Source organism: Caretta caretta, chromosome 7 (genome assembly GCF_965140235.1).
Source record: "Caretta caretta isolate rCarCar2 chromosome 7, rCarCar1.hap1, whole genome shotgun sequence".
Lineage (NCBI taxonomy): Eukaryota > Metazoa > Chordata > Testudines > Cheloniidae > Caretta > Caretta caretta.
The window spans coordinates 21798369-21825844 of NC_134212.1; the positions used below are offsets into that span (position 1 = coordinate 21798369).

At 45.3% G+C, this 27476-nt stretch overlaps 1 long non-coding RNA gene across 2 annotated transcripts in view; it reads right to left on the reverse strand.

Moving 5' to 3' along the window:
- Positions 1-27476, reverse strand: part of LOC125640680 (uncharacterized) — a 144970-nt gene that overhangs the window by 39852 nt on the left and 77642 nt on the right. The window contains exon 1 of one of the 2 annotated variants that reach the window (XR_007357854.2): positions 1167-1362. The exons of the other annotated variant lie outside the window; for it this stretch is intronic. This is a non-coding gene — a long non-coding RNA (uncharacterized LOC125640680). Of the gene's footprint in view, positions 1-1166; positions 1363-27476 lie in introns of those variants that run through there. 2 annotated transcript variants of the gene reach the window in all.

Genomic DNA, 27476 nt, shown 5'->3' on the forward strand with positions numbered 1-27476 from the left:
GTTAAGCATTATGATCCTCATTTTGCAGAGGGGAAAAATAACTTGGGAAAAGACATAAAACCTAATCCTGGTCCCACTGAATTCAATGCCACAGTTCTGATTGCTTTCAGGGGGACGAGTAGTGGGTCCCAAGAGAGTGGCCTAAACATCACTGGAAATCAATGGGAGACTCAGGGATAGAACTCAAAAAGTAGTACTGACACCCAGTCCCCTGCTGTAACCACTAGACTTCACTCCTTTCCAGAGTTTACAATAGAATTCAAGGGTCCTGACTCTGAGTCACCTGCTCTAACCAGAAGACAAAACTGAAAACAGACACAAAGCTTGCAAAGGCACTCACATCCTCCTTCCTGAAGATTTTCAGAGCCATGATTAAGGCTGCTTCAGGCTCCCTTATCCCTACCTATTATGTTTCGCAGCATATAAACAGAGAAATTAGACAAACAATATAAAATACTCTTTCTGGGACATTACAGTGTAACACTACTTTATTTCGTAGAATTCAGAAGGATAACACACAAGATCCTAAAACAGAGAGAGACAAAAATGGCTGCTCCCTGAGATGCACAACTCAACTCACCTTACCCTGGGCTGTCTGTCTGCAGACTGACTGATGCCAGGTCCAGGTCAGGCTTCCTTACAGAGCCCCCTGTCTACAACAAGACCAAGTAAACCCTTAAAAATTAAAGTGATAGACCACAATTTTAACAGTTTTCAATACGCCATACTGCTAGCAATCCAGCCACTTCAGGTGAGCTCCAGCTCCATTTTTGGGCAATGGAAAGGCTCCCGTTGACTCTGATGGGAGATGGAGCAGGCCTTTGGTACTCTTGTGTTTTAATTAGTGATTATCATCTTTCATGGCAGAGTTCCTTTTTCCAGATCACCACTCAGGAAAAGGAAAAGAACAAAGCTCTCTACGGAGAGTCACTTTTTATTGCAAAGCTGAATAACTGTTTCTTGATTAAACTGGAGTTTAAAATAAACCTTGCATAGCAAAAGGATAAATTTGTTGGTGCAGGTGCTGAGTACAGAACTGTTAGGCTTTTGCCAGTCACACCCTAGTTGTTACTGCATCTTGCAGACTATCGTTACCCTTCCTACACAGGCTTACCCACCTCACGTAGTCATCACTAACCCTCCTCCCACAACACACACACACTCACCGCTTCACATCAATCAGCTAGTGCCTTCCACTGGCGTTTGCCCTCTGGCAGCTGTTAATGTTGCTGGCCCCTTTCCATGTCCAAATTAGGCGGTTGAGTTTGCACAGTTGCCATGTTCCGCAGTGACTGAACTGGGAGGTAAGCATGCCAAGGCAGCAGAGAAAGAGAAGCACTGTTCCTCTCAGATGCTACCTGATCATGTGACTTTCCGCGAATTTTGCAGCACTGTGCAATCTCTTCTCCGTGCAGTGACAGGAGGGCAACTCAACCCTTCCTCAGTACCTGGCTCCAGCACTTAAAATGATCACAGCAAAGGCACAATTTATCCCTTCCCCACCCATGTCATTTAGATTCACATAAGCAAGCAACTCGCAGCTGAAATTGCTCATAGAAAAATAATTTAAAATTGATTCACTAATGCTCATTTACACAGAATTCTTAAATATGATAAGAACATGAAAGCAGAAGAGAATAGATCTGAACAAGAGTAGGAGGATGTTGAAAGCAACTTTCGAGCACTAGTGAAGTCTTTTGTCTAAATATGTTTAGACAATGTGAAAAGTCAATTTAAGAAGCTGGGATACATACAGCAGCAGCAAGAGAAGAGAAGTCTAGGGAAAGCAGATAATCCTGGAGTGAGAGCTTCTTTAGAGCCTTGGACCAGATTCTGATCTGGAGTAAAGCTGCAGTAACTCCACAGAAAGTCAACAGAGATGTTCTACAATTACACAAATGGGATGAGACTATTCCCTCCTGCACCTACACATTATGTACCAGTTCTGGCTCCCTCTACTTAGAAAGGGGGCAACATGACACAGGGCCAGATCTTCAGCTGATGTATATCAGCACAGCTCCATGCAAGTCAATGGAGGTATGCTGATATACATCATCTGATGATCTGGCCCTATATAAATCAACATACATCTGTTGAAGTCACTGCAGCTCTGCTGATTTACACCAGCTGAGGAGCTGGCCTATAAATAAAACTAAGAGTACAGACTAAAAAATTGCAGTTGATAAGAAGATAGGCATTGCCATAGCAAAACAGACTAATGATCCATCTAGTCCAGTATCCTGTTGTATCATGATGAACCCATGATCCATTAAAAGTCCAATATTCTGTCTCTGACAATAGCCAGTGCCTTATGCAGAGAGGGAGGAGTTAAACTCCCATAACATACCAAATTGCGCAGAACCTTAGCAAGGGAGTCCCAAGGCAATTACTTCCTGGCCCAGCAACTGATCAGTTTACACTATGAAGCATGAGGATTGATAGCTCTGGTAATATTATTTAATAAAGATCCATTTAAATAGTCTATCTTAAAACCAAAAAAGAGGGTTAGTGAATGCAGAATCTTAAATTATACAGCTCACAGCTCTGATTTTCATGCTAACAAAAACAGATCAATGACAACTGTGAGGTATAATTGGAAATGTAAGAAAACTAAAAACAGCCCTACAGAGCAAAAGGTAATAAACACTCACTGCTGACATAGAAACTGCAGCAGTGGTATCAGAGGAGGAGGAAGCTATTGAATGGAGATTGACTGGAACAGAATCCTTGGCTGTAAACAACTGCATGCTTTGCAGTGTTTGGGATGTAGATCCAGATCCTAATTTTGGGTCATGGACCTATTTGTATTACTTGCTGAGCCATGTTAGAAGTTCATATCTCCCAAGTTAGTGCATCATGCTCTACATTAGACCTGATTCAGCTTTCAGGGTGGTGTTCTTCTGACAATAAACACACCTCACTTCTATTAGTATCAGAGGGAGACCTGGCTACTCAGTGTATCCAGTGGAGGGGAGTCGCGTGTGCACTGCATTAAATAGAAGGACCCGTGGTCCCAGAATGCCACGTGCTCTCAAAAGAACTTTGGAAGAGGGACAAGAAGCACACTCAGTACTTGGTAGTGAAGAGCTCAGACAAGCTGCTTGTTGATGAACTATGGGATGACTGTCACTGGTATGTGGTGTAGAAGGAGGTGATACAGGTTAGTACCACACTGTGGTGAGGCACCGCTGTTAACAGCACAGCACTGAAAGAAGAACAGGAGGACTTTTGGCACCTTAGAGACTGACCAATTTATTAGAGCATAAGCTTTCTTGGGCTACAGCTCACTTCATCGGATGCACAGAAGGGAACATATAGTAAGAAGAAAAATATATATACAGGCAGAGAAGGTGGAAGTTGCCATACAAACTGTAAGAGGCTAATTAAGATGAGCTTTTATCAGCAGGAGAAAAAAACTTTCATAGTGATAATCAAGATGGCCCATTTAGACAGTTGACAAGAAGGTGTGAGGATACTTAACATGGGGAAATAGATTCAATATGTGTAATCACCCAGGCACTCCCAGTCTCTAGTCAAACCCAAGTTAATGGTATCTAGTTTGCATATTAATTCAAGCTCAGCAGTTTCTCCTTGGAGTCTGTTTTTGAAGCTTTTCTGTTGCAAAACACTGAGAGTCAAATTTACAAAGGTTAGAGGTCAGAGTGTGCCAAACTGCTGTTGTGATTGTGTATGCAGTTACCACAGTTGCTCGTGCATAGTGGGTCAGTGTGCATGTAAACCGCTAATGAGGTGCCTAATTTACAATTTCCAGATGCATTTACCAGATTTTCACACCCAACTATGGTATCCATTCACACATTTTGACCTACTCTAGGCTTCTGTCTTTTTGAAAATGTGGCCCTAAAGGAATAAGCTTCTCAGTCCTGAATATTTTTTTCTTTTTAAATTGCCGAGTAATTGCTAATAAAGTAACTTCCTTCTGTCTGTGAAACTATACATTGCTTGTTTGTCAGGCTTGCTGGAGAAGGTTTATATTGAATTATACTGCTACATTCTTTTGTGTTATTATTTGTGATGTATTTTTAAGTCATGCCAAGGACGCCTAGAACATAAGGATAGGTGTCCAGTCTTAGCATTTGTATAAATCAAAATAAATACATAAAATACAATATATGGGGGTTAAATTCAATGAAGGGATCACTGGAGTGGGAAGATGTTGGGGCATGTTACTTGCTTGTTGGGAGCTGAGAAATAAATCAGCACAGGTAAATTTCAAAAGGTTCAGAGCTCAGGAGGGTTGAGCATGCCGTTTGGATGGCTTCCAGACCTTGACAGAGGCAAGACATCTCCTGGTTTCAGACCCTAATTTCAGCACTTCCAGCCACAACCCAGATGTGTGGAAATGAACAAAACAATCTAGAGCTTAACTATCTGTTTTCTGCCCACAGTAATTGTTCATAGTTCAGGTTCAAGTTTATGGGTAATGTTTAGGCTGGTTCTTATTTTAGTCTGAACTGGATCTTCATGACTTCCTATCCCACATCCAAACAACAGCCATAGGCCTGAAGACTCTGCTTGTGAACACTGAGGCCAGATTCTCATTACAGATACAGACCTGTGAGTTTTGGTTTTTTGCAGTCTGTTTATTGATTGTCTCTGAAATTGTGTGACATGGAGAACATTGGGTTCCAATAGCTTTGAAGCTATCCACTGAATATTAACCAGCTGTGACACCCACCATTACACTGTATGTGAAGCAGCCAAAATGTAAAATAAAATTAAATACACATGAGTTACACCAATCTATGGCAACTGCAGCAAAATTGTATCTTGCCTTCACCGGTTATTGATGTTGATAAAGAACGCAGACATTTCCAAAGTACTGCGACAAGCTCAAAATACAGCTGTTGCCTGATTCTAACTTCACTGTCACTTACTGTTCAGGGACTGTCCAGAGTTCAGCCTCAGGATGTAAACTTCATCAGAACTTCCTAGCGTCTCATTTAATGAATAAACAGCTTAGAGGTGGAAAAGCCGCTTCTCTTCTCTGCCTGTCCCTATGGTATATTTTCTAGCGCTCTATCTAGGTTAGTTTTAAATGGCTCACACATTTATATCATTTAAACCTAGAAGGTGGTTGCTTGAGTGGGGCCAGTTCTGCAAATCTTACTCCGTTGCGTAGTGCTTATGAAAATAGCCCACTCAAGTCAATGGGACTACTCCTGTAAATAACGACAACTCAATGGGAGTAAGGCCCTTAGTGATCTGAGGCAAATGGAACATATACCCACTTGTTCTTTGTAGATTGCACCAGCTTCCAATCTGCTCCCAAATGTGATTCAAGGTGTCGACTTTGCTTTATGCAGCTCTGCATGGTTTAGAACTTGGCTGCTAGAAACGCTCTCTGTCCCTCTGGACCACCCCAAAGGTGGAGGTCAACTCGGCTTTTCTGCTGACCGTCACTAGATCTGAAGGTGAAGGGACTAGAGTCACCTGAGAGTCTTCAGCTCCGGAACTCACTTTCTCCTGTTGATTCAACAGACCCCAACAACTCTGAGTACAGAGCCTGGTGTAAGGTTTGTCTTTGTACTTGGGCTGGAGTGGCTGGGTGATGTTCTGAGGGGGAAAGTTTATGATTGATACTGGTCGTTTTGTTATGCTGTGGGTGGTTCTATGATCGTATGTATTCTTAGAGGTCCAGTAATTTATAAATAAATTAAATAAACAAAAGTGAAGGAGATTCCACCTCTTTTCTTGGGATACATTGATGCAATAGATATATTTAAACATCACAGGCCTTCTTTTTCTCTCATCCATACCTGTGTAAACCAAACCAGAGTAACTCCACTGACGTCAATGGAATTACACCAGTGTTAACCAGCATCAGATCAGAATCAAGCCCCCATGTGTAATATACCTATCTCTGTGGTGTCTGGGCACCATCCAATCTCACATGGGTAAAACAAGGTCTTTACTTTGTTCTAACTTAAGCAAACAGCAAACTCAGTTGGAGTTTGCCTGAATAAGGACCAAGTAACAGGTAAGGGCTATGAAGTCCTACTTTTAGGAAATGCTTCCAAATATTCAGCCTACATGTTCATTTGCTTATGTCATTACACTGCTACTCGTTGCCCCCTTAGATCATCCTAAACAGTTCCAGTTATCTCTCTTTGGTATTTATTCTTTTCCAACATTGGCAGATGGTCACATTCCACTGCCCACCCCTCAGATTTGTAGCTTCGTACATTTCTGATTATTGGCACTTCTTACTCAATGTGTCTTGGAAACTTTCAGTGTTCAACTTTCCCATTTGTCACATGGCTTTGTTTCCTTCAAAGCCATAAAAGGAAATGATTGGTTAGCAGCCAGGGCTACCCATAACCCTTTAAAGAACATATCACCATTGAGTGGATGGAATGAAAATCTCTCAGTCTGGAGGACAGTCTTTCAGCACATCCTCTTGCCAAGAAAATAAATGTGGCAATTGGACTTGTGGGGGAAAAAAATCACTAATTATCTATGCAAGCCTGCTCTTAAAAAAAATTAATTCAAAATTGGAAGCCCCCAAAGAATTCAAGCTAACGTGCCCTTTAAATCCTAAGGTCATCATTCTGATTTTACATGCACATGTTTTATGCTGGTATAAGTCCATTGCCCAGGGTGGTGTTGCTCCTGATTTACACCACCGTAGGGAAGATCAGAATCAGCTTCATCAATGGGAGTTGCAGGTGCTTAGCATCTCTCAGGGCTGTGACTTAGGAAAAGTTCTTTGATTCATCCAGGAAGAGTTTTACCTTTTTTTCAGAATTTGTCCTCTGGGCTAAAGTTGTTGTCACAACATCATCCCGTGCTGACATTGCATCAGGGCATAAAGATCGAGCGTGGTGGAGCAGCATTACAACATGTTGACTTTAGCACGGGACTGGGAGCTTGGGGAGCTGGGTTCCACCCCTAACTCCACGCTGATCTGCTGTGTGGGTCATTTCCCCACTATGTGCCTCCCCACACCCTTATCTGTTTTGTCTGTTAGGTTGTTAGTGTTTCAGGGCCTGGACGGTCTCTCATTCCGTATATGGACAATGCCTAGCACAGTGGGGCCTTGATCTTGATCAGGGCCTTTATGTGCTAGTGTAATACCACCGCGACTCAGTCTAATAATATGTCACGGCACTGAAATGCCAGGAATTAATTGGGAATTTATATTCCTGCAAGCAGGGCCTGGTGGACAGAGCTGTGAAAATGGGGATTCTCCTCAGGTGCATGGTAACCATACACTGATCAATAAAAACCCATTAGAGAGCCCTGTGGAATATAGACAGACAAGGACTTCAGACTAGTCTGAGCATTTAGAGCCATCGCTAATCCATGTCTCCCCACACCTGCAAATATTTGATTGCCTAACAAATATGCTATTAAAGTCCCTGATGAAACTTGGGGACCATTCGATTTCCCCCCATGAATAATCTACTGGGGGATCATTCACTGTTTGCAATACAGTGATGAGTGCATAGTCTGGACAAGCAGAGCTTGTTGAGAACGATGTTTAGGGCTTCCTGCTGGCCTTGTTGCTAAGAAACAGAAAAAACTACTGTAATCGTTCCTGAGTGTGGTAGATGTGTTGTTAATAGGCAGTGTCACTTGCCCTGGGTGATCGCCTGAAGTCTGAAAAATTGCAGTGAAACATATTCTGGTACCTAGGCATCTTGGGGGCAGACTGGTAGTTAAATGGCCTGTGGTGTTTGTGGAACAAATTTGTAAAGGGATTTAGGCACCTAAACAGGCAGATAGGTGCCTAAATCCACCATATAGGCCTTGCTGACATTTTCAAAGCTGCAGTTTAGGCACAGCCCAACCCCCTCAGGTGCCTAAGTCCCTAAATGTCTAATTTTCCCCAGTCAGCATTTTCAAAACAGCCTAAGCGCTGCTGCTTCTGCCCAGTTAATGAGCTGCTCAGAGCCCGAGCTCAAGCCGAAGCCCCGGAGGCCCCAAAGCAGGAGTCTCATGCTAGGCAGGGCCCAATCCTGTAGGTGGGATCTGAGCATGCCTAAGACTTGATACCTGGCAGACCCTCTGCAGCAAGAGAGCTGGATACTGACTGGTGGGAGTGTACATGGGGGTGGGGGCTGCTGAGGGTGCAGGGAAATGAAGAATGAGTATGAAAGAGAACTCAAACATGAGCAGGAGAGAAACAGAGAGAGAGAGAGAGAGATGAGAGCACATTAGCTAGGACAGGGGTTCTCAACTTTTCCAGATTACTGTACCCCTTTCAGGAGTCTGATTTGTCTTGTGTACCCCAAGTTTTGCCTCACTTAAAAACTACTTGCTTACAAAATCAGACATAAAATACAAAAGTGTCACAGCGCACTGTTACTGACAAAGTGCTGACTTTCTCATTTTTACCATACAACTATAAACTAAATCAATTGGAATATAAATATTGTACTTACATTTCAGGGTGATACTTGAGCCTGTTTGTCACTTGTCTGAAGCTTGAGCCCTGCCACCCAGGGCTCAAGCTGATGCATCCAAGAAGTGAGCTGTAGCTCACGAAAGCTTATGCTCAAATAAATTGGTTAGTCTCTAAGGTGCCACAAGTCCTCCTTTTCTTTTTGCGAATACAGACTAACACGGCTGCTACTCTGAAACCTGATCTAGGTGAGTTTGGATGCTCCCTGGAAGACAAATGCATACCCCCAGGGGTACACGAATGGTATATCCCTGGTTGAGAACCACTGAGCTAGGGCATGGGCTATCTAAACAGCTGACCTGGTTTAGGTGCTTAACTCCAGGAGAGGGTTCATGGCTGAGGACCCCGAGCAGAGGGAAGAGCCTCTTTCTGGCCCATCAGCGTGGTGCACCAAGTCACTCTCTTAGGTGCCTAAAGCCCCTTTCCTCTCCCCACCCCTTTCCTCAGCACTTCATGTCTGGCAAGCTCAGGTGGCTCCCAGTTCAGCTGTCTGGCTTCTGCAAATCCCTTTGTTAGGCACTTAAGTATCCCATGCACTCCATGGAGAGCCTCGGTAGCATGGAGCTGCCTAACTCAGGGCTAAAAATTCCACCAAGCAGCAGGTTGTGTCGGGGTTAGGCACTGCTCCACTCAACCAAGCAATGCCTAAATCACTTTCAAAAGCCAGCCCTGTGTGTCTAGAGGTCTAGGACTCATGAGTCTATTGTCTGTAACTCCCACTAATTGATTTAGTAGGAGTATTTAAGACAAGATGGGCTAAAGACATTGCAGGCATAATTCCAGTGAAAGCCCTAGATTAGCAGCATGGATAAATCTGGCCCAAAGTGATTAGATATACAGGACCAACTCCACACCTGGATTGAGTGATGGTAACACCAGTGAAGATGCACCAATTTACACTGGACTTGAATAAGACGCATAGTCTGAACTCACAATGCAATTTCTAATGGGATCACAGCTGCTAATCCCCTGGGGCCAGGGTACTATCCCTTTAAGTGTCTGCTGAGTCCTGCTCTGTAAAATGCGGAAAAATGCTACACACCTTAATCTTACTAGAGCAAATCTCCTTAGGCCAAATAAATCCCCAGTGTTATTCCAATTGTGAAGAGAAATGTGGTCTCTTGTGGCACTAGGAATGTCTATGAATATGTGGCACAAATGCTTAGATATCCCTGCTACAGGCATAGATAAAAACCATAGATATGTAGATCGATAAGAAGTATCCCCAGTAGGATAAACATTTCTGGGCATCTGGACTGGATGACCCTGAAGCAGATGCCTCTTGGAATGGCATGTTCCTGTAGCCTAACCTTCAGGAAGAAAGTTGGTTATGTATGTAGAAGAGAAACGCTTGACACAGGCTGAAACAGCACATATCAGCTCTTTTTAACAGTGCTCTGTCTTTTTGTCCTGTAGACTGACCTACTTTTAAGCAAAATGAACAGAGGTATTTTTCACTGTAACTTTGTCATTTCCATGGAAACCCTGTCTAAGGAAGTGCTTGTGTGAGGGTTTGGGGGAATAGTATGTAGAACATAACGTTTCCTATAGTGGATTGGACCACTGCTCCAGGAAGTCCAGGATGCAGCATCCGGTAGGGGTCATTTCCTGATGCTTCGGAGGAGGGCGCACTCCTGGCTGGTAGCACCATGTTGTGTATACCAGGTGTGTTTGAATCTGTACGTTTGTGCACACTGAGACACTGGCACTTAGGGAAACTACTGTCAAGATTTGCAACAGTGATTCGTTAAGGCGGGGGGTGGAGTGCAACCACAGATCCCTTAAAAGGGTCTCATTTTCAGAGGCGGGTGTCTCAGCCCTTTCTAAAAATCAGGTCCCTTGACGGTGTCTTAAGCTGGACATCTAAAAATGGAGGTATCCCAAATCATACCCCTTTTTGAAACTCTTGACCGGAAACCTCCTTGTTTTCTATTGAGAGGTGAGGTGTATTTTCAAAGCATTTGAAGGGACTACCAGATCTTCTAGTCTGACCTCCTGTATATCACATTACATTTTACTCAGTTTCCCTTGTATTGAGTTTGGCAGAAGCAGTGTCAGTCTCTCCCTCCGTTGCTTTGCCAGTGGCCACAGACCAGTAACTTGTGTCTGATTAAAGTGCATCTTCCAGAAATGTGCCCCGTCTTGATTTGAAGACCTCAAGAGAAAGAGAATCCATCCACTTTCCTTTAGTAGTTTGTTCCAGTGGTTAATCACCGTCACTCTTAAAAATTTGTGCCTTATTGCTAATTTGAAGGTGTCTGGTTTCAGCTTCCAACCATTGGTCCTTGTTATGCCTTTCTCGGGTAGCTTTAGTACCTACTATTTTCTCCCCAGAAAGGGACTTATACACTGCAATCAAGTCACTTCTCAATCTTCTTTTTGCTAAGCTAAACAGATTTTCAGTTTTTCAATGAAGTCTAAATTTCCCATGGAAAAAAAACCTCATTTTCCAAACAGCTCTAATAAGCAATAGCTCAGTCTCTATATCAAGTAAATTATGAGATAGACATTTTTCATAGATTCATAGACTTTAAGGCCTGAAGGTACCGTTATGATCATTTAGTCTGACTTCCTGCATAACACAGGCCATAGAATTTTACCCAATAATTCCTATAGCTAGCCCATAATGTCTGAATGAACTAGAGGATATCTGTTAAAGAGCCATCCAATTTTGATTTAAAGATTTCAAGTGATGGTGACTCCACCATAGCCCTTTTCAAATGGTTAATTATCCTCATGCTTATAAAACTGTGCCTTCTTTTCAGCTATGTGTGGTAGTTTGGGGAATTGGGCCCCTGCTAACCTGAGGAAGTTTAATTTGCACCTGTGCCCCCAGAGAGACATACTAGTGACTGATCCATTATTCACCCAGCCTCCCCTCTGCAGAGCCACTAAATATGTTGTTTACTATTCAACAAAGAGCAGCTACCATTTGTACCAGTGATGATCAATGAATCTGTGTTGATCACTGTGCACACTTCAGGAGGGTTCCACTCCAAGTAATGGTGGGAAACAGTGCAGGGGAGATAAAATCAGTCTGTGCAGCCTACATTCACATGCAGCTTTTGCTAGAGCCGAACCAGAGCCAAGTGGCACTGGATCTACCTCTTGTTCTTTGATTAAGATTATGTTCTAAAAACCCCAACAACTTTATTATCACCAACTGCAAACAAAACACAGGTGGCTGCACAGTGAAACCCCATATGGGGACATCAACATGAAGGAGCTGGGGGATTCAATAAATAGAAAAGGCATAATAAATATGTTAACAGTGGGATGTGGACTCTTATGCTGTCGGGTTCTTTCACTAGGAAGTTGCAAAGATGATGCAGAAATGATCAAATAGGAGCAGAGAGAGAGACTCTGACAATGCCAAATACACGCAACAATATCAGTACTAGCCTGCAATGTCAGTTTGAAGATAATTAAGCATGGGGAGGGGCTGAGTGAAGGTCTGAAATGCTTTACCACGCCCAGCCGTCTATTCAAGCTTTACACATGTTCAAGGGATCTTTATTCCAATAGCTAAAGCAGCACAAGTGCCTTCCGTAAAGGTTCAGGCTCATCCCTCGAAGAAGTTAAAGACAGGAGAGTTGCAGCTTAGGAGTTCAGTGCAGGGTTAGAGCACCGAAGGAGCCACTGGGGTGGCATAAATTATTTTTAAGGCAGTGCACTAGAGGATGTCAGTCACCTTGTGCTATGCATTGCTCCCAGATATAATGAAAAGATGGTCCCTGCCCCAAAGAGCTGAATAGCTCAGAGGCTTGTCCATCCTTTGTCTGTGCATTAACGCTATGAAAGGACTACAGCTGCGGTGAAATTTTTGTCAGATGTCTCCTCTTCCCCCTACAAGCAGACTACAAGTTTGCTCTTGTTCTTGCTTTGCTCATACAGCTGCTACAGTAAATCTGCACTGCCGAGAATCTAACAAAGGCCTGGATGGGTTGGTGGCCAGAACTACATAAAACTACATACTTATATCCACTATACCCGCTTAAATACTGATATGGCTCTTATCACCATAGAACAGGGGTGGCCAACCTGAGCCTGAGAAGGAGCCAGAATTTACCAATGTACATTGCCAAAGAGCCACAGTAATACGTCAGCAGCCCCACCCCCATCAGCTCCCCCACCCCGCTCACAGCACCTCCTGCCCACCGGCAGCCCCGCCGATCAGCACCTCTCCCTCCCTCCCTCCCCACACCTCCCAATTAGCTGTTTTATGGGGTGCAGGAAGCTTGGGGGGTGGGGGTGGAGGAGTGAGGGCACTGCAGGCTCAGGGGAGGGGGCAGAAAGGGGTGGAGTTGGGGCAGGGCCTGTGGCAGAGCCAGGGGTAGAGCAGTGAGCACCTCCCGGCACATTGGAAAGTTGGCGCCTATAGCTCGAGCCCCGGAGTCAGTGCCTATACAAGGAGCCACATATTAACTTCTGAAGAGCCACACCTGGCTCCAGAGCCACAGGTTGGCCACCCCTGCCATAGAATCTGAGTACCTCACAATCATTAGGGGATTGAATCCCCACTACACTCCTGTCAGGAAGAGAGCTATTATTACGCCCATTGTATGAATGGGGACCTGAAGCACAGGGCAGATCAAGCAACTTCCCCAAGGTCAGACAGGCAGTCTGCGGCTGACTCAGGAATCAAATCTAAGTCTCTTGAATCCCAGTACCCTACTGAGCCCTATCCACCATTCTTCTTATTTATTAAAGGCTTTGATCCTGCAAGTCCTGGCATATGGGACAGGAGGGAGGGCAAGGTTGTGAGCAGAGGCTTTGCATGGGTGCAAACAAGGTTAAGTGCTCAGGGTAATCTTCTGATATGAGTGGTAGTTAGCTTCAAGCACACTGACCATGCCTCTCTTAGTCTGTGGAGTCTCAAGTAAAGAGATGAAGGGCGTGGGTGAAGAAAGGGTGAGTTTTGGGGACATGGTCTTAAATACCATCCTGTTGAGCTAATTAGAACTTTAGCGACATTCTCTGCTCTTAAGCCTCACACTGGCTAGTAGGCAGGAATGGTTCGGTAGCTGGCTGCCCAGCAGTCCTCTCAGTATTGCAGGATCAAGTTCCCTTGCACTCCTTGTCCTGCTCAACACTTTTCCCATGCACTTATCTGAACCACTCTCCACGCTTGTGCTGTGCAGCATCAAGGCCTAGGTGCATGCAATGAAAAGGTCAGTTTCCAGGAGGCCTGTCTCTCAATACACTGGGACTAGAAATGTGGCAATCAGACTTGTGACCTAAATCATATTGGACATGCTGCCCTAATCTCCAGAATATAAAATTGTAAGGAAAGAATTACAGCTAAAGCACACATCAAATTCTAGAAAGCTGCAGTGACCCACACTGGAGAAGAAAGGCCGGGGGCGGGGGGGAGAAAAGATTTCTGTGGGACATATTATTAGAGCAGATTGATTTCTAAAAAAACCCAAGCAAACCAACCAACCAAAAACCCCGCCCTGATTCATGATTGTGTTTTACAAATAAAAGGGCTCAGTTTGGTTTGTTGTAATATTCTGGGTCATGTTATTTTTTATTCATGAGAATTCAGCAATTGCACGATAATAATAATGAATGCCAAAAATGTCATATATTTTAGCAGGAATTATTATTCACCTAACAATCTACACTGGGTATATGTGTGCTGCAGTATTCATGGTTAGCTAGTCTCCTTTTAAGCACTTCCATCATCCAATCAGAGAGCAGAAGCAATACTGTGTGATTCAGGTGACCAACCACATAACACAAATAATGAATGGAAACAAAAGAGGTAAACCATTTGTGAACAATGCTTGGTCAGACAATTGTACGTTCATGCTATCTGGCAAGTGTTTTCAGATAACAGACACATGAGAACCATTTCTACATCATTCTGGTTTGGTTCTCAACCATTTCCATACCATGATCTCATGTTGCAAAAGAAAATAGTTTTAGAGCCCCCACCCCTCCTATCTAGCCAAAAAGAATAGGGAGGTGGGTGGAGTGAATCCCCTAGGCCTGTTTGTGATTCTGATAGGGGTTAGAACCCATGCATCTGAAGATAATCAGGATTGGTTCACACATTGTTTACTAACCAAAAGGGGAATTCAACTCAAAAAGAAATCTTCACGCTGTATCTTAGCCCCATGCAATATGGAATCAGTCAGTGTGATGTGGGGTAGTCGGCTGCCTGAAAGTTGTGGCATCTTTTGCAGAGGTCTGCTGCAGGTGGTGTTGCTTACTGCCTGTATTTGCAGAGTGGACCCAAACTTCAATATTTTGATAAAGAAACTATATGCTGGTGAAATTACTGTAAAATAAATCCAGTAAAGGGAGATTACTCAATACCAAGGAATATCCTTATCTGCACCTATATTAAAAGAAAACAACAACTCAAAACCGTTCAGTTATCCTCTTCTTGATCCTCCACATCAGCTTAGGTTAACATTTCCTTGACATATTTATAAGGAAAAGCTAATTGTCATGTTGGTATGTTATACAACAGATAAGTAGAATAGCTATTCCTAGGACAGGAAGGGCCCCCAGATATGTCCATGAAGCCCCCTTTACCTTCAATGGGAGCTGAGTGTGAACATTGCTGTGTGACCTTGAGCAGGTCATGTCCCTGCCCAGTGCCTCAGTTTCCCGATCTGTAAAATGGGTTTAATGACACTGACCTCCTTTGTAAAGTGCTTAGATGACAAGTGCTTTACAAGAGCTTTGTAACATCCTCATCATCTTCATCATTATTACCTCTGATGGCAGAATTTGACTTTCATTATTAGCCCAATTAAAATGGCACAAGTTGTCACGGCAATACATAGTGGCAATATTTTACAGCTGCACCCAGGTTGTACAGTATAATTATAAAAAGAAAAGGAGTACTTGTGGCACCTTAGAGACTAACCAATTTATTTGAGCATGAGCTTTCGTGAGCTACAGCTCACTTCATCAGATGTTTACCGTGGAAACTGCAGCAGACTTTATATACACACAGAGAATATGAAACAATACCTCCTCCCACCCCACTGTCCTGCTGGTAATAGCTTATCTAAAGTGATCAACAGGTGGGCCATTTCCAGCACAAATCCAGGTTTTCTCACCCTCCACCCCCCCACACAAATTCACTCTCCTGCTGGTGCTAGCCCATCCAAAGTGACAACTCTTTACATAGTCAAGTCGGGCTATTTCCTGCATAGATCCAGGTTTTCTCACATCCCCCCCACCCCCATACACACACAAACTCACTCTCCTGCTGCTAATAGCTCATCTAAACTGACCACTCTCCAAGTTTAAATCCAAGTTAAACCAGAACATCTGGGGGGGGGGGGGTAGGAAAAAACAAGAGGAAACAGGCTACCTTGCATAATGACTTAGCCACTCCCAGTCGCTATTTAAGCCTAAATTAATAGTATCCAATTTGCAAATGAATTCCAATTCAGCAGTTTCTCGCTGGAGTCTGGATTTGAAGTTTTTTTGTTTTAAGATAGCGACCTTCATGTCTGTGATTGCGTGACCAGAGAGATTGAAGTGTTCTCCGACTGGTTTATGAATGTTATAATTCTTGACATCTGATTTGTGTCCATTTATTCTTTTACGTAGAGACTGTCCAGTTTGACCAATGTACATGGCAGAGGGGCATTGCTGGCACATGATGGCATATATCACATTGGTGGATGTGCAGGTGAACGAGCCTCTGATAGTGTGGCTGATGTTATAGAAATCAGAGATGAAAAAGACTCATTAGACTATTCAGTCTGCCTCCCTTCTCAATACAAGATTGTTCCTTATAGAAGATCATTTAGTGTTTTGTCCAGTCAAGTTTTACATGTCCCAAGCAATAGTTCTTCCACCACTTCAGCCTACTGACCAGCCTACCGTATTTTTAATGATTCGTATTATTTATACAATGTTACAGGAGTGCATAGATGTCACTGCCAAGAAGACTTTTCCCTGAAATACACAGAGGTGGTAAATCAACTGCAAACTATAATCATAGACAACTGGTGCCTCCCCATATGAAAGGGGAACAATCTAAAGGGGAGGACATGAGACTATGCCTCCTGTCTCCTCTGCCCAGTGACACCCCCCTGCCCCTCCGCCCAGCCCAGGGCTGTCGCGTTCTCCCCGCCCCACATTACCTGGCTCTGTCCTTCTCTCCCTGTGCCTTCCCCTGCATGTTCAGCTGCTCTCCCTGGCAGCCAGGCAGGGAGCAGGACAGAGCTGCTTCTGCCTAAGGGTATGTCTACACTACGGAATTAGGTTGAATTTATAGAAGTCGGTTTTTTAGAAATCGGTTTTATATATTCGAGTGTGTGTGTCCCCACAGAAAATGCTCTAAGTGCATTAAGTGCATTAACTCGGCGGAGTGCTTCCACAGTACCGAGGCAAGCGTCGACTTCCGGAGCATTGCACGGAGGGTGGCTATCCCACAGTTCCCGCAGTCTCCGCTGCCCATTGGAATTCTGGGTTGAGATCCCAATGCCTGATGGAGCTAAAACATTGTCGCGGGTGGTTCTGGGTACGTATCGTCAGGCCCCCCTTCCCTCCCTCCCTCTGTGAAAGCAATCGTTTCGCGCCTTTTTTCCTGAGTTACCTGTGCAGACGCCATACCACGGCAAGCATGGAGCCCGCTCAGGTAACCGTCACCGTATGTCTCCTGGGTGCTGGCAGACGTGGTACTGCATTGCTACACAGTAGCAGCAACCCATTGCCTTGTGGCAGCAGATGGTGCAATACGATTAGTAGCCATCATCGTTATGTCCGAGGTGCTCCTGGCCACGTCGGCCGGGAGCGCCTGGACAGACATGGGCGCAGGGACTAAATTTGGAGTGACTTGACCAGGTCATTCTCTTTAGTCCTGCAGTCAGTCCTATTGAACCATCTTATGGTGAGCAGGCAGGCGATACGGATTGCTAGCAGTCGTACTGTACCATCTTCTGCCGGGCAGGCAAGAGATAAGGATGGCTAGCAGTCGTATTGTACCATCTTCTGCCGGGCAGGCAAGAGATGAGGATGGCTAGCAGTCGTATTGCATCATCTTCTGCCGGGCAGCCATGAGATGTGGATGGCATGCAGTCCTTCTGCACCGTCTGCTGCCAGCCAAAGATGTAGAAGATAGATGGAGTGGATCAAAACAAGAAATAGACCAGATTTGTTTTGTACTCATTTGCTTCCAGCCCCTCCCCCGTCTAGGGGACTCATTCCTCTAGGTCACACTGCAGTCACTCACAGAGAAGGTGCAGCGAGGTAAAGCTAGCCATGTATCAATCAGAGGCCAGACTAACCTCCTTGTTCCAATAAGAACAATAACTTAGATGCACCATTTCTTATTGGAACCCTCCGTGAAGTCCTGCCTGAAATACTCCTTGATGTAAAGCCACCCCCTTTGTTGATTTTAGCTCCCTGAAGCCAACCCTGTAAGCCGTGTCGTCAGTCGCCCCTCCCTCCGTCAGAGCAACGGCAGACAATCGTTCCGCGCCTTTTTTCTGTGCAGACACCATATCAAGGCAAGCATGGAGGCCGCTCAGCTCACTTTGGCAATTAGGAGCACATTAAACACCACACGCATTATCCAGCAGTATATGCAGCACCAGAACCTGGCAGAGCGATACTGGGTGAGGAGGCGACGTCAGCGCAGCCACGTGAGTGATCAGGACATGGACACAGATTTCTCTGAAAGCATGGGCCCTGCCAATGGGAAACAAGCAGACTGGTGGTGTTGCAGGTCTGGGACGATTCCCAGTGACTGCGAAACTTTCGCATGCGTAAGGGCACTTTCATGGAACTTTGTGACTTGCTTTCCCCTGCCCTGAAGCGCATGAATACCAAGATGAGAGCAGCCCTCACAGTTGAGAAGCGAGTGGCGATAGTCCTGTGGAAGCTTGCAACGCCAGACAGCTACCGGTCAGTTGGGAATCAATTTGGAGTGGGCAAATCTACTGTGGGGGCTGCTATGATGCAAGTAGCCCACGCAATCAAAGATCTACTGATATCAAGGGTAGTGACCCTGGGAAATGTGCAGGTCATAGTGGATGGCTTTGCTGCAATGGGATTCCCTAACTGTGGTGGGGCTATAGACGGAACCCATATCCCTATCTTGGCACCGGAGCACCAAGCCGCCGAGTACATAAACCGCAAGGGGTACTTTTCGATAGTGCTGCAAGCTCTGGTGGATCACAAGGGATGTTTCACCAACATCAACATGGGTTGGCCGGGAAAGGTACATGACGCTCGCATCTTCAGGAACTCTGGTCTGTTTCAAAAGCTGCAGGAAGGGACTTTATTCCCAGACCAGAAAATAACTGTTGGGGGTGTTGAAATGTCTATATGTATCCTTGGGGACCCAGCCTACCCCTTAATGCCATGGCTCATGAAGCCATACACAGGCAGCCTGGACAGTAGTCAGGAGTTGTTCAACTACAGGCTGAGCAAGTGCAGAATGGTGGTAGAATGTGCATTTGGACGTTTAAAGGTGCGCTGGCGCAGTTTACTGACTCGCTTAGACCTCAGCGAAACCAATATTCCCACTGCTATTATTGCTTGCTGTGTGCTCCACAATATCTGTGAGAGTAAGGGGGAGATGTTTATGGCGGGGTGGGAGGTTGAGGCAAATCGCCTGGCTGCTGGTTACATGCAGCCAGACACCAGGGCGGTTAGAAGAGCACAGGAGGGCGTGGCACGCATCAGAGAAGCTTTGAAAACCAGTTTCATGACTGGCCAGGCTACGGTGTGAAAGTTTTCTTTGTTTCTGCTTGATGAAACCCCCCGCCCCTTGGTTCACTCTACTTCCCTGTAAGCTAACCACCCTCCCTTCCTCCCTTCGATCATTGCTTGCAGAGGCAATAAAGCGATTGTTGCTTCACATTCATGCATTCTTTATTCATTCATCACACAAATAGGGGGATGACTACCAAGGTAGCCCAGGAGGGGTGGTGGAGGAGGGAAGGAAAATGCCACACAGCACTTTAAAAGTTTACAACTTTAAAATTTATTGAATGCCAGTCTTCTTTTTTTTGGGCAATCCTCTGTGGTGGAGTGGCTGGTTGGCCAGTGGCCCCCCCCACAGCGTTCTTGGGCGTCTGGGTGTGGAGGCTATGGAACTTGGGGAGGAGGGTGGTTGGTTACACAGGGGCTGTAGTGGCAGTCTGTGCTCCAGCTGCCTTTGCTGCAGCTCAACCATACACTGGAGCATACTGGTTTGGTCCTCCAGCAGCCTCAGCATTGAATTCTGCCTCCTCTCATCACGCTGCCGCCACATCTGAGCTTCAGCCCTGTCTTCAGCCCACCACTTACTCTCTTCAGCCCACCACCTCTCCTCCCGGTCATTCTGTGCTTTCCTGCACTCTGACATTATTTGCCTCCACGCATTTGTCTGTGCTCTGTCAGTGTGGGAGGACAGCATGAGCTCAGAGAACATTTCATCATGAGTGCGTTTTTTTTTCTTTCTAATCTTCACTAGCCTCTGGGAAGGAGAAGATCCTGTGATCATTAAACACATGCAGCTGGTGGAGAAAAAAAAAGGGACAGCGGTATTTAAAAAGACACATTTTATAAAACAGTGGCTACACTCTTTCAGGGTAAACCTTGCTGTTAACATTACATACATAGCACATGTGCTTTCGTTACAAGGTCGCATTTTGCCTCCCCCCACCGCGTGGCTACCCCCTCAACCCTCCCTCCTCCCCGTGGCTAACAACGGGGAACATTTCTGTTCAGCCACAGGCAAACAGCCCAGCAGGAACGGGCTCCTCTGAGTGTCCCCTGAAGAAAAGCACCCTATTTCAACCAGGTGACCATGAATGATATCTCACTCTCCTAAGGATAACACAGAGAGATAAAGAACGGATGTTGTTTGAACGCCAGCAAACATACACTACAATGCTTTGTTGTACAATGATTCCCGAGAACGTGTTACTGGCCTGGAGTGGTAAAGTGTCCTACCATGAAGGACGCAATAAGGCTGCCCTCCCCAGAAACCTTTTGCAAAGGCTTTGGGAGTACATCCAGGAGAGCCGCGAATGCCAGGGCAAAGTAATCCTTTCACATGCTTGCTTTTAAACCATGTATAGTATTTTAAAAGGTACACTCACCAGAGGTCCCTTCTCCGCCTGCTGGGTCCAGGAGGCAGCCTTGGGTGGGTTCGGGGGGTACTGGCTCCAGGTGCAGGGTGAGAAACAGTTCCTGGCTATCGGGAAAAGCGGTTTCTCCGCTTGCTTGCTGTGAGCTATCTACAACCTCCTCATCATCATCATCTTCTTCGTCCCCAAAACCTGCTTCCTTGTTGCCTCCATCTCCGTTGAAGGAGTCAAACAACATGGCTGGGGTAGTGGTGGCTGAACCCCCTAAAATGGCATGCAGCTCATCACAGAAGCGGCATGTTTGGGGCTCTGACCCGGAGCGGCCATTCGCCTCTCTGGTTTTCTGGTAGGCTTGCCTCAGCTCCTTAAGTTTCATGCGGCACTGGTTCAGGTCCCTGTTATGGCCTCTGTCCTTCATGCCCTGGGAGATTTTGACAAAGGTTTTGGCATTTCGAAAACTGGAATGAAGTTCTGATAGCACGGATTCCTCTCCCCATACAGCGATCAGATCCCGTACCTCCCATTCAGTCCATGCTGCAGCTCTTTTGCGATTCTGGAACTCCATCATGGTCACCTCTGCTGATGAGCTCTGCATGGTCACCTGCAGCTTGCCACGCTGGCCAAACAGGAAATGAGATTCAAAAGTTCACAGTTCTTTTCCTGTCTACCTGGCCAGTGCATCTGAGTTGAGAGTGCTGTCCAGAGCGGTCACAATGGAGCACTCTGGGATAGCTCCCAGAGGCCAATACCGTCGAATTGTGTCCACAATACCCCAAATTCGACCCGGCAAGGCCAATTTAAGCGCTAATCCACTTGTCAGGGGTGGAGTAAGGAAATCTATTTTAAGAGCCCTTTAAGTCGAAATAAAGGGCTTCATCGTGTGGACGGGTGCAGGTTTACATCGATTTAATGCTGCTAAATTCGACCTAAAGTCCTAATGTAGACCAGGGTTTAGAGAACCTGGCTGGGAAAGGCTGGCTGATTACCCATCAGCATCGTACCTTTAACTTTCTTAAGGAGACGCAGCAATGTAAGAAATATTCATTGAGAAGCAGTGTGGAACTAACGGTATTAGTCACAAGCAGGAAGAATCGTGCATGAGATGAACATCCCTTAACTTGCTGTATCCACAAAAACACCATGAGTGGGAGCTCTGTTATCTTATTGTCCTAGTCAAATTCTTTCTCACTTGCTCTCTTTCTTTCAACACAGCTTTACTTCATTCTCCTGGGCTGGAATTCTAAGAGGGGTTTGACAATTGAAAGAAAAAAACCCACAAAAATGTCTGGAATCCCCCTAATTTTCATCACTGTTTTCTGCCCAGCTCTAATAAGAGGAGAGGAGAGGTGAAAGGGTTCAGAGAACGTTAGGCATGACATGGAGAGAATCCTATCTATTAGGTTAGAAAGTGACTGAATCCTTAGCTGCTTCCAAAAGGAGATTCTTTTTTATCCCAGGGTTTTGCTCCAAGAGAGTTTTAGGTATAAATGGAAAAGTTTATGCAGCTCTGTGAAGAAGGGGGTTGCGGAAGGTTGCCATCTGTATATGTTTTCCTCCAATTGAAGCAATGTCTGATGAGAGCAAAGGGAATGGTTAAGACTGTAAAAGCCTGACGTAGAACTGAAGGTAGAGCTGGTGAGAAAACCTTTGATGGAATCATTTTCCATGGGTCAATGCAGTTCTGTCAAGATTGAAAAGCGTCGCAAAAATCACGTTGATTTCACCAAAAGTTTAATTTGGGTTTAAAAAAAAAACAAGGGGGGGGGGGAGGAGACTCTCCAACGATATAGAAACATCCCGTTTTGATATTTTTGAATGAAACGTTTTGCGATGATTTTTGATTTTGAAACTTTTAAATTTAGTATTACACAATACATTACACGATAACACATGTTTAAAAAAATTGAAATAGAAACAAAATATTTCGATTTTGTCAAGATGAATGCTTTCGCGTGGCCCTAAGCCATTTTTTTCATGGAGAATTTTAAAATGTTGGGGCTTGCTAATCTGAACAATTTTTTTTTTAAATCTCAAAATCCTGTGACAGATAATTTCCATCCTCCACACAGCTTTAGTTGCAGGAATTAGTCTAGGTGTGGGCAGACAAGAGGAAACGATTTGCAGTCTCAGGCTCCTCTCACCAAAGGCTTCATGATGAACCCTACCTCGTTAGGAGGCTTGTTTTCATTTTGGCTAATATTATTGTTTTACTGATTTATCTTATAAGCTAATAAACCAGCATCTAGAGGCTGCCTAATTTAAAGGATATTATCCCTTATATGCCAAAAACTAATGGAGAACTTCTGCTAGCTGAAGACCAGGAGCTCATGAGGTCTCTCCCCCTTAACTGCTGGCTGGGATGTCTATATGACCTTGTCCTATTGGGATCCAGGAAGTGGGTGGGTGGAGCTCGTCCACTACGAAAGGATCCCCCCCAGCCTAAGAGCCTGGAGAGCCAAATGATTACGGGGGACAACTCATGAAAAACAGGGACGGGAGTGCGGTCAAAGGGTCAAACGAAGGGAACCGGACGGGGACACCGAGCAGAGAACCCCGGACAGCGCCCACCGCTCCTCAAAGGCGTCAAGGGAGTCAGTGGACGCCGCCCAGAGGAACTCTGCCCGGAGGCGTGAACGGACAGAGGATCGGAAATAGGCCCCGCAGTCGCAGGAGACTCCATCGGCCAACCTCCTCACCCTGGTTTTATAGATGGCCACTTTAGCCAGGGCCAGGAGGAGGTTGACCAGGAGGTCCCGCGACTTAGTGGGGCCACGGTCTATATGACCTTGTAGCGGGGTGGTCCCCCGCCCTGGCCTTAAAGGGCTTAAAACAGCCCAGGAGAGGGCTGTGGCTGGGAGCAAGCGGTTCCCAGGCTGCTTGGGGGAAGCAGGCTCAGCTGTGGCCATGCCCCAATCAGGGCTCAGCTGGCCCTTATAAGAGGGCAGTGGGCCAGGAGCAGACACTCTCTCTCTGCCTTTAGAGGGAGAAGGGCCTGGCTGCTGGGGAGTGTACCTGGGTACCTAAGGTGGAGCAGGGCTGGGGGAAGGCCAGAGGAGCTGGGGAGCTCCGGCCTGGAACCCCCTGCAGGCTGCAGGCCTAGTGTAAGGCCAAAAAGGGTACTGAGGTTGCAGGGGGCAGCCCACAGGTAGGCAGAGGCAGCAGGTCCAAACCCCCCTTACCTGGGATGAGTGGCTTATATACTGCAGTCTGCCCCAGTGAACGGGGTCTAGATGGTGACTGGGCAGTAGCTATATACTGAGGCGAGGTGGGGATAGGGGGTTGGGGGTTCCCCTGGGAGGGGGAGACCCAGAGATTGTGGGGCACTGCCAGGGGGCAGCACCCCAGGGAAAGGGGCACTGGGGTCCGGGAGGGACATGGGGGCCAGCGGAAGCGAGACACCGGCCTGCAGAGGGCGCTCCGGAGGCTGGAAGAGCTAATTCCCGGAGAGACCAGCAGGAGGTGCCACAGGGGTGAGTCCCGCACCGTTACAGACCTGCTGCCACAGATTTGCTACAGTATTTTACAATTTCATACCTGGAAAAAATTCTCATGCACTTGAAAATTCCACTTATCCACAGTATTAATAGTTACAACCATTAAATCGATTTACACATACATGGCTCCTTGATAAACTCACAAGGACAATATTTAATCAGTGTTTCTTCCGATAGCCAGAGTAGACACACGTTATGATCTCATGTTTAACTGGTGGGTAGTGGACAGTGGGAGAGGATGAGTCACAGAGCTGAAAAGAGACCCATCAGACTGCTTCCAGACTTTTTTCATTCCCTGTTACCTGACAGTCTATGGATCACGCTTTCCTCCCACTATTTAACTGGAAAAAATGAGCCCTTTCACAAGGCTGGATGTCAGCAGGTATCCAGATTGTCCCTTTATGTTCTTCAGGCTACACAGTTCCCTGGCTCCATCTTTATGCTAATAAAGGCAGAAGCCTTGTTACTGGCTGATCTTTTCCTTCAGAGTTCCTTAGTGTTAGATGTTATCCAGCTATCCATCCAATTCAGGGTTTTTATAAAGTAGCTATTGGGTACCACAGACTTTTATCACAGGTAAAAATCAGTCTTCACCTAACAAATCTCTAACTAAAGTCCGTCTCCTTAGCTCAGAATTCTGCCCCATTGTGAAGAACTTTTTCCCCACAACATTTGGGCTTTAGGTACTGCATAATGGGGATTTTCCCAGCCTCAGGGGAGCATTGACTCAGGTGACATGATATGTGGTAGGGCTTTGCTCCATTTCCATATTTGATGCTTGCATCTCCAACTATGGTTGCTAAATTGATAACCATTACTTTTATTAATCTCAGGTACATTAATTAGAAACAAGTCCCAAAATATTTGATATCAAATCCCTCCCTAATAGAGTTTCAACAAGGATGAATTTTGCCAATTCTTTAGGAGTATTAAAATGACATTTCATAAGAATGGGAACTTCTTTTGGAAGCAATATGCTACATTTCTGAGATCGTGTATGCTAGAAGATGTAATTTCCCAGCAAGTTGTGTCATATCAGCTGAAATCCAACTATACAACTCTCAAGCAGCAGAACTCAACATTTCAGCTCAACTTTAAAGAAAAGGGCATTGGTGCCCCTGATCTGGATATTTGCCAGTAATTCCAACAAGGCATACCTGGCTGAAGGATAAAAACAGCAGTTTGTTGATGGCCAGATTATCACTTAAGCAGTTCAATACATAATTAGATGGAACTATAATGAGCAACTGCAGAAAGAGAAATCACAAAGTGCAGTGCAAAAATATCTGATCACTGTGAGGAAGTGAGCTAGCTGAGAAAACTGAGAGAAGAAAAGACAGCTATGCAATTTGGTTTGACTGTACTGTATACCATTCTGAAATTTTAATGACAGAAAAACAAATCTGGAGATAGGAGTGTAACTAGTACTACATTGCTTAGCTATCAGAAGGAGATGGATCTTAAAGAGGAAAGAAATAAAGAGAAAGCAAATGAGGGGAATTAAGAAGGAAGAGAAGAATGAGAGTAGATGCTAAAATAAAAAGCACAAGTAAATAATATAATATCTAGTTCTTACAGAACTTTTCATCAATAGATTTCAAAGTGCTTCACAGAGGAGACAATATCATTATCCCCATTTACAGATGGGGAAACTGAGGCACAGGGCGAAGCCATGACTTGCCCAAGATCATCCAGCAGTCCAGTGGCTGAGTTGGGAATAGTACCCATATCTCCTGTGTCCCAGACTGGTAGTATATATATATTAGGCCACACTGCCCAATCCTGCAAAGTTACTTGTAGAGCTGGTTAGAAAATTTCAGAAAATTTGAAATTTTGTCAAAAATGTGGTAAGAAAGTACTCATGGGAAGCCTACTAATGATAACTCACCTGAGAAAAAAGACAAGATATGTAAGGTAATATCTTTTACTGGATGATAAATATCTCCCACAATTCATCTTTCAAGATTCATGGGTCCTACACTTGCCTATTACAACATGTGGTGTACCTCATTCAGTGCATTAACTGCCTCAGTAAGAACTGTGTGGATAAAACCAGACAATCACCATATTCTCAAATTAACTCACACAGAAAAATAATAAAAGACAAGAACACCATATTACTCATGTGTGAACACTTTTCACAAAATGATAATTCCATATCTGATCTTTCAGTACTCATCCTCAAAGGAAAACTACACAACACCTTCAAAAGATAAGCCTGGGAACTTACATTCATAGCTAGACACTAAAAACCATAGCACTGGTTTCATGGCTCATTACAACAATCTGTAATACACACCTGCCTGCTAACCCTTAATGGTTCACTTCAATCGGTTTTGCATAACAATCTAACTCTTATGGGCCACTTCCTCACAAGTGGCCTTCTACAATGTTTGTTATCCCTTAGGCCATATCTACACAGTTATTAAATCACATTTTTGTGTGTGTGCACACCTGGCTCCTTGTGTCGGTGGACTTGTACCAATTGTATTGTCAGTGTGGGGCATTATGGATGGCTCCTGGAGGCCAGTAACAGTTGATAAAAGCAATGCAGTGTCTACACTGACACTGCATTGACCTAATTACATCAACCATGACTCTACGCCGCTCAGGGAGGTAGTGTTACTAAAGGCACGTCTATACTTGCAAAGTTACAGCGCCGGCAGTTACAGTGCTGCTCAGAGAGTGCCAAAGGAAAACCGCTGTTGTGTGTTCACACTGACAGCTGCCTGCCCAATAGCGTGTTCACACTTGTGGGGCTATTCGGAGCAGTGCACTCTGGGCAGCTATCCCACAGAGCAACTCCTTCTCTTTTGTCACTAAGACTTGTGGGAAGGTGGAAGGGGTCATGGGACATCCTGGGTCCTGTCGTGATGCATTGCTTCACATCCCAGCAATCCCTGTGCTTCCGTCCACATTTGGCGCCATCTTTCAATGGTTTGTGTACTGCGCACCCTGCCCTGTCTCTTTTGGGCTGTAGGAATGAATCCCGAACTATTGACCAGTATGCTGCTCGCACTGACGAACACGTCACGAGTGGCCGTGGAGTTATTCCTTAAACTACAAAGTCAAGAGGAGTGCGACGTTCATCTCGCCATGCGTAGTAGCTATGACACAAGATTGCTTGTGGCATTCACGGAAGTGCTGACCACAGTGGAATGCTGCTTTTGGGCTCGGGGAAACAAGCACTGAATGGTGGGATCACATTGTGATGCATGTCTGGGATGATGAGCAGTGGCTGCAGAACTTTTGCATGAGGAAAGCCACATTCATGGAACTGTGTGATGAGCTCACCCCAGCCCTGCGGTGCAAGGACACGAGAATGAGAACTGCCCTGCCGTTGGACAAGCGCATGGCGATTGCACTGTGGAAGTTGGCTATTCCAGACTGCTACTGATCGGTCGCTAACCAGTTCGGAGTGGGAAAGTTGATCGTTGGAGTCGTGTTGATAGAAGTGTGCAGGGCCATTAATCGCAACCTGCTCCAAAAGACTGTGAC